Raw genomic sequence first — 11,174 nt, forward strand, 5'->3', positions numbered from 1 at the left:
AAGACACTTTATTATTTCATTTATCGACTTATGCATCAGTGACTAGAGATCAGTTCAGTTGCTCAGTCACGTCTGACTCTTTGCAACCCCACGGACTGCAGCACGCTAGGCTTCCCTGTCCAACATCACCTCCAGGAGCTTACTCAAACTCGTCCATCAAGTTGGTGATGCCCTCCAACCATCTCATCCTCTGTCGTCCCCTTCACCTCCTGCCTTCAGTCTTTTCCAACATCAGGGTCTTTTCCAGTGAGTCAGCTCTTCCCATCAGGTGGCCAAAGTATTGGAGTTTCAGCTTCAGCATCAGTCCTTCCAATGGATATTCAGGACTGATTTCCTTAAGGATTGTCTGATTGGATCTCCCTACAGTCCAAGGGAGTCTCGAAAATCTTCTCCAATGCCACAGTTCAAAAGCATCAATTCTTCAGTGCCCAGCTTTCTTTATAGTCCACTTCTCACATCCTTACATGACTACTGGAAAAACTATAGGTTTGACTTTGTTGGCAAAGTAATGTCTGCTTTTTGATATGCTGTCTAGGTTGATCATAGCTTTTCTTCCAAGGAGCAAACGTCTTTTAATTTTATGGCTGCAGTCACCATCTGCAGTGTTTTTGGAGCCCCTCAAAATAAAGTCTGTCACTGTTTATATTGATTCCCTGTCTATTTGCCATGAAGTGATGGGACCGAATGCCATAATCTTAATTTTCTGATGTTGAGTTTTAAACCAGCTTTTTCAGTGACTAGAGATAAAATATAATAAATCATGCTCCTAAGTTTAACCTTCTTCTAATATTGGTGGAAAACAGATAACAAATCTGAAAATCCCTAAGGTGGGACTTTGTATATTTGTGGCTTTCTAGGCAATATGCTGTAAATGCATTAGAATATGCCCTAATTTCACGGTAGAGACACTTCAACCCCTTTATGAGGGAGGCTGTTCAGCGCGCTATTCCAGAGATCCAAATTCAGCCACAGTCACTATTCAACATAGACACAAACTATTGAATTTTACCTCTTTGTCTTGACTGAAACAATATTCAGATCATGTCCCTTCCCATGGATGGCTTGTTTTCTAGTCTTTAGTTTGACAACCAGCACCTCTAGCTGGTCTGTATAGCCAAAGCTATGGTTTTTTCCAACAGCTTTTGTACAGATATGTGATGTTGCTCAGAAGACTGAGCACTGAAGAACTGATGCTTTTGAATTGAGGTTCTGGGGAAGACTCTTGAGAGTCCCTTGGACTGCAATGAGATCAAACCAGTCAATCCTAAAGGAAATCAACCCAGAGTATTCATTGGAAGGACTGATGCTGAAGCTGAAGCTCCAATACTGTGGCAGACTCTTTGGAAAAGGCCCTGATGCTAGAAAAGATTGAGGGCAGGAGGGGAAAAGTGTGGCAGAGGATCAGGTGCTTAGATAGCATCACCAGCTCAATGAATCTGAATTTGAACAAAGGTCGGGAGATAGTGAAGGACAGAGGAGGCTGGCATGCTGCAGTCCATGAGGTTGTAAAGAGTCAGACAGTTGTAAAGAGACAGACTTAGTGATTGATCAACAACAACAAAACCTGTAGCCTGGAGGCATCAACCTTCAGCACAGCAGGATCTCCTGGCCTGCAGGTTAAAGCGGATGGTAGCATTTCTGCTTCGCTATGCTAGGTTGGAGGGCTGAGCATTTGCATTTCTAAAAAGTTCCCTGGTGAAATCTGTTCTGCTAGACCTAGGCCTTTGTTTTCAAAGTGCCTTGTGTTGCCCTCAGTCGCTTCCTCTAACTCATTCTGTGGGCTACCTCTGAACCTCTTTTCCATACAGCTTTCCTTATTAAATTCTGGGCTGTACTTATCTTTGCATTAGTCTTTTAATTCTATTGCTTGGTTTATTTGCAGTCCCATTCCTCTTGGGTCTGATGTCATTTTGTACTCTGGATCCTACCTTTCCTTAGACATGCCTTATGTTTACCATTGCAAGGGTCACAGGGTTGATTAACTCATAACAAGCACTAGTACAGAAAATGTTTGTAATTGGGCTTTTTTTTTTTTAAAGCAAAGGTAACTGGAATATATGTGGACAGAGGGAGTAGGTATGGAAACAGAGAAGAAGTTGGTTGGAAGTCTGTCATATAGATATGCATGGTATCATAAAATTTGAGGGAAGTGTTGATGGAGAATAGAATCCTGTTGAAATATGGTTAAAGCTTATTGCATATTGATTGCTTGTTATCAGGGTTTCAACACAAATGTAAATAGTTCCATTAGCTCATATAAAAGCACAATCATAATGCTATATAGTAGATGAAGACTTTAGTGACAGCTAAGAAAAACAGTTGGGTAAATGAACTGTGTTCCTATAATCAACTATCAGCAGAAATGTGAAATAGAAACTGGCTTTACAAACACTCAGCAGGAATCCAAGAAAGCCTGAACCTACACTTTGGTCAGCTAGCTCCTGAACCCTGTCTAACACTAGCTCATTGATTTCCTTTTCAGTGGTGTAGTGCCTAGGGGCATAGGTATTTGCAACATCTTCTTTGCCCATGGTGTCATTCTAGAGAGACCTTCATCACTTACGATCCATTGTAGGTCTAGAAACACTAGTGTGGGGACATACTTAAGAACACTAATCTCACTGAAGAAGGTATGGAAGGTGTCATCTCTCACAGTCCTCTTTTCACTGGGCTTTGGGTGGGAGGCTGGAATTTATATTCCAGCAAGTAGAGCTCCCAGGAGCTCTTTCTAATCTGTACAATAACCTTCACCAGTGCAGTTAGCGATGCTTTAATGCTAGATGATTTAATGCTTTAATGATAGAGATAGGAAGCAAAGGTGTGGAAATACATACTGAGTCTAGGTTATCATCTCCAATAAGACAGGAAGAGAGATATCTATCTTTAATAATTAGTGAAATTTGACGATTTTAGGATAAACATACTCTAAAGATTCTTTATTACCAATTAAGATAATATTAAATAGCAACAACAACAATGACAAATTACTCTCATGAATCCTCACCCCACTGCTGGTAAGATTTCATATTTAGTTCCAAATGTTGGGCAATTCTGGATGAAGGGGATAGGCAAGAAATAGATTTGCCTACCACCAAGCTCCCCTTGATAGTGGAGGACAGAGGAGCCTGGCATGAGAGTGGGACAGGACTTAGCAACTGAACAACAGGTTCCCCTTGGCTGGATTCCAAAGCTACCCATGGTCATTCCACCACCACCTCATCTGATAAAGGAATGTGACAGAGGGGAAGTTAAAGTGAAAAGAGGTGGTCTTAACTCATTACAATTATAATATCTTATTTTTGTGATTCTATAAAAGCATATAACCATAGGAAGACTTCTTTTCCAGGGCTCATGAGGGGGATGAACGAGGAGATTTGAAGTAAAGTTTCATTAGTTTCCTAGGAAATCCACTTCAGGTTGCCACATTTTAAAATTATTAATTTACTTGACAATTATTCTCTTGATCTAAAATGATTGTTAGAATTTTAAAAACTCATGCGAATTTCTTACTCAATGGACTAGTTATGAGAGAAATTCAATAATTAGGTAGAAGCTACCTTCTATGCATCAGATGAAGATTCCAGCCACTAGAGTTTAGATATTTGGATTTTGTTTTTTTCCTCTGTTTCGTTCTTTAGTGTTTATTTTGTTTGTTTTTATTTTAACTGGAGGCTAATTACTGTACAATATTGTAGTGGTTTTTGCCATACATTGACATGAATCAGCCATGGGTGTACATGTGTTCCCTATCCTGAACCCCCCTCCCACTTCCCTCCCCACCCATCTCTCAGGGTCATCCCAGTGCACCAATCCTGAGCACCCTGTCCCCTGCATCAATCCTGAACTGGCAATCTAGTTCATATATGATAATATACATGTATCAATGCTATCCTCTTAAACCATCCCACCCTCACCTTCTCCCACAGAGTCCAAAAGTCTGTTCTTTACATCTGTGTTTCTTTTGCTATCTATCTTTTTAAATTCCATATATATGCGTTAGTCTACTGTATTGGTGTTTTTCTTTCTGACTTACTTCCCTGTATAATAGGCTCCAGTTTCATCCTCCTCATTAGAACTGATTTAAATGCATTCTTTTTAGTACCTGAGTAATATTCCATTATGTATATGTAACACAGCTTTCTTATCCATTCGTCTGCTGATGGACATCTAGGTTGCTTCCATGTCCTGGCTATTTTAAACAGTGCTATGATGAACACTGGGGTACACATGTCTTCAATTCTGGTTTCCTCAGTTTGTATGCCCAGCAGTGGGATTGCTGGGTCGTATGGCAGTTCTATTTCCAGTTTTTTAAGAAATCTCCACACTGTTCACCATAGTGGTTGTACTAGTTTGCATTTGCACCAACAGTGTAAAAGGATTCCCTTTCCTCTGAACACTCTCCAGTGTTTATTGTTTGTAGACTTTTTGATAGCAGTCATTCTGACCAGCGTGAAATGGTACATCATTATGGTTTTGATTTGCATTTCTCGATAATGAGTGATGTTGAGCATCTTTTCATGTGTTCATTAGCCATCTCTATGTCTTCTTTGGAAAAATGTCTGTTTAGTTCTTTGGCCCATTTATTGATTGGGTCATTTATTTTTCTGGAATTGAGCTGCAGGAGCTGCTTGTATTGGAGAAGGTAATGGCACCCCACTCCAGTACTCTTGCCTGGAAAATCCCATGGACAGAGGAGCCTGGTAGGCTGTAGTCCATGGGGTTGCTAGGAGTCGGACATGACTAAGCGACTTCACTTTCACTTTTCACTCTCATGCATTGGAGAAGGAATGGCAACCCACTCCAGTGTTCTTGCCTGGAGAATCCCAGGGACGGGGAAGTATGTTGGGCTGCCGTCTATGGGGTCACACAGGGTCAGACACGACTGAAGCGACTTAGCAGCAGCAGCAGCAGCTGCTTGTATATTTTTGAGATTAATTCTTTGTCAGTTGTTTTGTTTGCTATTATTTTCTCCCATTCTGAAGGCTGTATTTTTATGTTGCTTATAGTTTCCTTTGTTGTGCAAAAGCTTTTAAGTTTAATTAGGTCCCATTTGTTTAGTTTTGCTTTTATTTCCATTACTCCGGGAGGTGGGTCATAGAGGATCCTGCTGTGATTTATGTCGGAGAGTGTTTTGCCTATGTTCTCCTCTAGGAGTTTTATAGTTTCTGGTCTTACATTTAGATCTTTAATCCATTTTGAGTTTATTTTTGTGTATGGTGTTAGAAAGGGTTCTAGTTTCATTCTTTTACAAGTGGTTGACCAGTTTTCCCAGCACCAATTGTTAAAGAGATTGTTTTTTCTCCATTGTATATTCTTGCCTCCTTTGTCAAAGATAAGGTGTCCATAGGTGTGTGGATTTATCTCTGGGCTTTCTATTTTATTCCATTAATCTATATTTCTATCTTTGTGCCAGTACCATACTGTCTTGATGACTGTAGCTTTGTAGTATAGTCTGAAGTCAGGCAGGTTGATTCCTCCAGTTCCATTCTTCTTTCTCAAGACTGCTTTGGCTATTCGAGATTGTTTGTATTTCCATACAAATTGTGAAATTATTTGTTCTAGTTCTCTGAAAAATACTGTTGGTAGCTTGATAGGGATTGCATTGAACCTATAGATTGCTTTGGGTAGTATACTCATCTTCACTATATTGATTCTTCCTATCCATGAACATGGTATATTTCTCCATCTATTTGTATCATCTTTTATTGCTTTCATCAGTGTTTTATAGTTTTCTATATATAGGTCTTTTGTTTCTTTAGGTAAATTTATCTCTAAGTATTTTATTCTTTTCATTGCAATGGTGAATGGAATTGTTTCCTTAATTTCTCTTCTGTTCTCTCATTGTTAGTGTATAGGAATGCAAGGGATTTCTGTGTGTTAATTTTACATCTGGAAACTTTACTATATTCATTGATTAGCTCTAGTAATTTTCTGGTGGAGTCTTTAGGGTTTTCCATGTAGAGGATCATGTCATCTGCAAAGAGTGAGAGTTTTATTTCTTCTTTTCCAATCTGGATTCCTTTTATTTATTTTTCTTCTCTGATTGCTGTGGCTAAAACTTCCAAAACTATAGTAGTGGTGAGAGTGGGCACCCTTATCTTGTTCCTGACTTTAGGGGAAATGCTTTCAATTTTTCACCATTGAGGATAATGTTTGCTATGGGTTTGTCATATATAGCTTTTATTATGTTGAGGTATGTTCCTTCTATGCCTGCTTTCTGGAGGGTTTTTATCATAAATGGATGTTGAATTTTGTCAAAGGCTTTCTCTGCATCTATTGAGATAACCGTATGGTTTTTATCTTTCAATTTGTTAATGTGGTGTATCACATTGATTGATTTGTGAATGTTAAAAGAATCCTTGCATCCCTGGGATAAAGCCCACTTGGTCATGATGTATGATCTTTTTAGTATGTTGTTGGATTCTGTTTGCTAGAATTTTGTTAAGGATTTTTGCATGTAAGATTTTTGCATGTTAAGGATTTTGGCCTGTAGTTTTCTTTTTTTGTGGCATGTTTGTCTGGTTTTGGTATTAGGGTGATGGTGGCCTGATAGAATGAGTTTGGAAGTTTACCTTCCTCTGCAATTTTCTGGAAGAGTTTGAGTAGGATAGGTGTTAGCTCCTCTCTAAATTTTTGGTAGAATTCAGCTGTGAAAGCATCAGGTCCTGGGCTTTTGTTTTCTGGAAGATTTCTGATTACAGTTTAGATTTCTGTGCTTGTGATGAGTCTGTTAAGATTTTCTATTTCTTTCTGGTTCAGTTTTGGAAAGTTATACTTTTCTAAGAATTTTTCCATTTCTTCCAAGTTGTCCATTTTATTGGCATATAGTTGCTGATAGTAGTCTCTTATGATCCTTTGTATTTCTGTGTTGTCTGTTGTGATTTCTCCATTTTCATTTCTAATTTTGTTGATTTGATTCTTATCACTTTTTTCCTTGATGAGTCTGGGTAATGGTTTGTCTATTTTGTTTATCTTTTCAAAGAACCAGCTTTTAGCTTTGATGATTGTTACTATGGTCTCCTTTGTTTCTTTTTCATTTATTTTTGCCCTGATTTTTATGATTTCTTTCCTTCTACTAACCCTGGGGTGCTTCATTTCTTCTTTTTCTGGTTGCTTTATGTGTAAGTAAGGTTATTAATTTGATTTTTCTCTTGTTTCTTGAGGTAACCTTGTACTGCTATGAACCTTTCTCTTACCACTGCTTTTACTGAATCCCATAGATTTGGGATTGTTGTTTTCATTTTCTTTCGTTTCTATGCATATTTTGATTTCATCTTTGGTTTCTTCGGTGATTTTTTGGTTATTCAGAAGCATGTTTTTTAGCCTCCATATGTTTGTATTTCTAATATTTTTTTTTTCCTGTAGTTGACATCTAATCTTACCACATTGTGATCAGAAAAGAGGCTTGGAATGATTTCAGTTTTTTTGAATTTACCAAGGCTAGATTTATGGCCCAGGATGTGATCTGTCCTGGAGAAGATTCCATGTGCACTTGAGAAAAAGGTGAAATTCATTGTTTTGGGGTGAAATATCCTATAGATATCAACTAGGTGTAACTGGTCCATTGTATCATTTAAAGTTTGTGCTTCCTTGCTAATTTTCTGTTTAGTTGATCGATCCATAGGTGTCAGTGGGGTATTCAAGTTTCCCACTATTATTGTGTTACTGTTAATTTCCCCTTTCATATTTGTTAGCATTTGCCTTACATGTTGCAGTGCTCCTATGTTTGGTGCATATATATTTATAATTGTTATAACTTCTTCTTGGATTGATCCTGTGATCATTGTATAGTGTTCTTCTCTGTCTCTTTTCACTGCCTTTATTTCAAAGTCTATTTTATCTGATATGAGTATTGCTACTCCTGCCTTCTTTTGGTCTCTGTTTACAGGAAATGTCTTTTTCCAGCCCTTCACTTACTGTTTGTATGTGTCCCTTGTTTTGAGGTGGGGCTCTTGTAGACAGCCTATATGGGGGTCTTGTTTTTGTATCCATTCAGCTGGTCTTTGTCTTTTGGTTGGGGAATTCAACCCATTTATGTTTAAGGTAATTACTGATAAGTATGATCCCGTTGCCATTTACTTTATTGTTTTGGGTTTGAGTTTATAAACCTTTTCTGTGTTTCCTGTCTAGAGAAGATCCTTTAGCATTTGTTGAAGAGCTGGTTTGGTGGTGCTGAATTTTCTGAGCTTTTGCTTGTCTTTAAAGCTTTTGATATCTCCTTCATATTTGAGTGAGATCCTTGCTGGGTACAGTAATCTGTGTTGTGGTTTTTCTCTTTCGTCACTTTAAGTATGTCCTGCCATTCTCTTCTGGCTTGAAGAGTTTCTACTGAAAGATCAGCTGTTATCCTTATGGGAATCCCCTTGTGTGTTATTTGTTGTTTTTCCCTGCTGCTTTTAATATTTGTTCTTTGTGTTTGATCTTCGTTAATTTGGTTAATATGTGTCTTGCGATATTTCGCCTTGGGTTTATCCTGTTTGGGACTCTCTGGGTTTCTTGGACTTGGGTGGCTATTTCCTTCCTCATTTTAGGGAAGTTTGCAACTATTATCTCTTTAAGTATTTTCTCATGGCCTTTCTTTTTGTCTTCTTCTTCTAGAACTCCTATGATTCAAATGTTGGGGCGTTTGACATTGTCCCAGAGGTCTCTGAGGTTGTCTTCATTTCTTTTAATTATTTTTTCTTTTTTTGTCTCTGCTTTATTTTATTTCCACCGTTCTATCTTCCATCTACTTTGTCCTATCTTCTGCCTCAGTTATTCTACTGTTGGTTCCCTCCAGAGTGTTTTTGATCTCAGTTATTGCATTATTCATTATTGATTGACTCTTCTTTATTTCTTCTAGGTCCTTGTTAAACATTTCTTGCATCTTCTCAATTCTTGTCTCCAGACTGTTTATCTGTAACTCCATTTTGTTTTCAAGATTTTGGATCATTTTTACTATCATTATTCTGTATTCTTTTTTCAGGTAGAGTCCCTATCTTCTCCTCTTTTGTTTGGATTTGTGGGCATTTATCATGTTCCTTTACCGGCTTAATATTTCTCTACCTTTTCATCTTATTTAGATTGCTGTGTTTGGGGTGGCCTTCTGTATGCTGGAAGTTTGTGGTTCCTCTTTATTGTGGAGCCTGCTCTCTGTGGGTGGGGTTGGATAAGTGGCTTGTCAAGGTTTTTCCTGGTTAGGGAAGCTTGTGTCCGTGTTCTGGTGGGTGGAGCTTGATCTCCTCTCTCTGGACTGCAATGAAGTGTTCAGGAGTGAGTTTTGAGGTTTCTATGGGTTTGGGTGCCCAGAACACCCAAAAAGATTCACAGAGTCGGGCAGAGAAGAAAAGAGAGAGGGAGGAGATAGAGTTGACCTGGGGAGAAAAAGAAAGATCAAAAAGGGGACAGAGCAATCAAGCCAGTAATCACACTCCTAAGTAAAAATAGGTACTGAAGATTGGATTCGTAAAGGTACAAAATTGATAACAAAAAACAAAAAGCAAAGATTAAAAATCTAGAATAGAAATTAAAATCTTGAAAATACAATATGAAAAAAACTAAACAAAATCACAAAAATTATAAAAAATATGTATGAAATTTGCTTTAAAAAGAGGGTCTTTTTTTTGGAAAAGGCATTAGGTTATAAAAATGACAAAGGAATAATAAAGAACTTAAAAATTCAAAAAATTAAAAAATGATAATAGTAAAATATATCTAGGAATTTCTCTGGAACTGTTGAGGGCAGTGTAGGGTCAGTTCAGTTCAATTCAGTCACTCAGTCGTGTCCGACTCTTTGCGACCCCATGAACCGCAGCACGCCAGGCCTCCCTGTCCATCACCAACTCCTGGAGTCCACCCAAACCCATGTCCATCGAGTCAGTGATGCCATACAACCATCTCATCCTCTGTCGTCCCCTTCTCTTCCCGCCCTCAATCTTTCCCAGCATCAGGGTCTTTTCAAATGGGTCAGTTCAGTTTCAAATAATTCCTTCTTCTCAAGGTTATACTTCTTCTCAAGGTCTATAGGCCCCTTCCAATGTAGTCAGTGCTAACTACAGGGTTTTAATCTGTTGCACCTGTCACTTCCAGAGCAGTTCCCTCTTCTTTGCTTATTTTGGCTTCCTCTCTTTACAAGTCTCTTCAGTGTCTAATTTCTGCCCTGACACTAGGGGGCGAAGTTATTTAGGTTATTTAGGCTAACTTGTTCGGAGAAGGCAATGGCACCCCACTCCAGTACTCTTGCCTGGTAAATCCCATGGATGGAGGAGCCTGGTGGGGTGCAGTCCATGGGGTCTTGAAGAGTCGGACACAACTGAGCAACTTCCCTTTCACTTTTCACTTTCATGCATTGGAGAAGGAAATGGCAACCCACTCCAGTATTCTTGCCTGGAGAATCCCAGGGACGGCGGAGCCTGGTGGGCTGCTGTCTATGGGGTCGCACAGAGTCAGACACGACTGAAGCGACGTAGCAGCAGCAGCAGGCTAACTTGTTCAGTTGTGCTGTGAAGAGGGAGGAACACTGCAAACAAATATCATGGTGTATAGGGGGAGTGCTCACAGTGTCTGGGCCACACTGGGTTTGCCCCTGCTAATGGAGTGTATGCTTTCCTGGTCTACAGTGCTCAGGCTCCAGGTTGCTCTGCAGGGGTTCTGTCTAAGGTGGGCCTTGGGTTGGCATGCACTTCCCAGGTCTAAGCCGCTCAGGTTCAGGTTCTCGGGTACTCCACAAAGGGACAGACTCGGTTGGGCCTGCGTTTTGTGCTCTTCCCAGGTCCGAACAGCTCAGGCAACCAGGTGATCGGGGAGTGCACTCTCCCAGCTGGGCGGTGTATCTTATCACCTCCCTGGTCCCAGCCCCTCGGTTTCCTGGGTATGCCATGAGAGCGCAGTCTCAGATGTGTCATGTGGCTCCTCTGGGGAGCTGATCTCTGACTGCGACCCTCATGGCAGATGTCAACCCTCCAGGATCACAGCAAGACTTCGTTAGTAACTGGGGACTTGCTCACAGTTCGGTAGAGGGTGCCATCTCTGGGGCCAAGACTGCCCCTTGCCTTCTGGCTCTGGCTGTCGCCCGCCTGCGTCTCTGCCTCCAGTGGGGGGAGGGGCTGGTCTGCAGCCGGCTAGCTCTCCTCTAGTGTTTGCACAATCCTTTGTTTTGTGAGCAGGCCAGGCTGTGCCTCAGAGCTTTTCATGGG

This window comes from Bos mutus, chromosome 6 (assembly GCF_027580195.1).
Source record: "Bos mutus isolate GX-2022 chromosome 6, NWIPB_WYAK_1.1, whole genome shotgun sequence".
Taxonomy (NCBI): Eukaryota; Metazoa; Chordata; class Mammalia; order Artiodactyla; family Bovidae; genus Bos; species Bos mutus.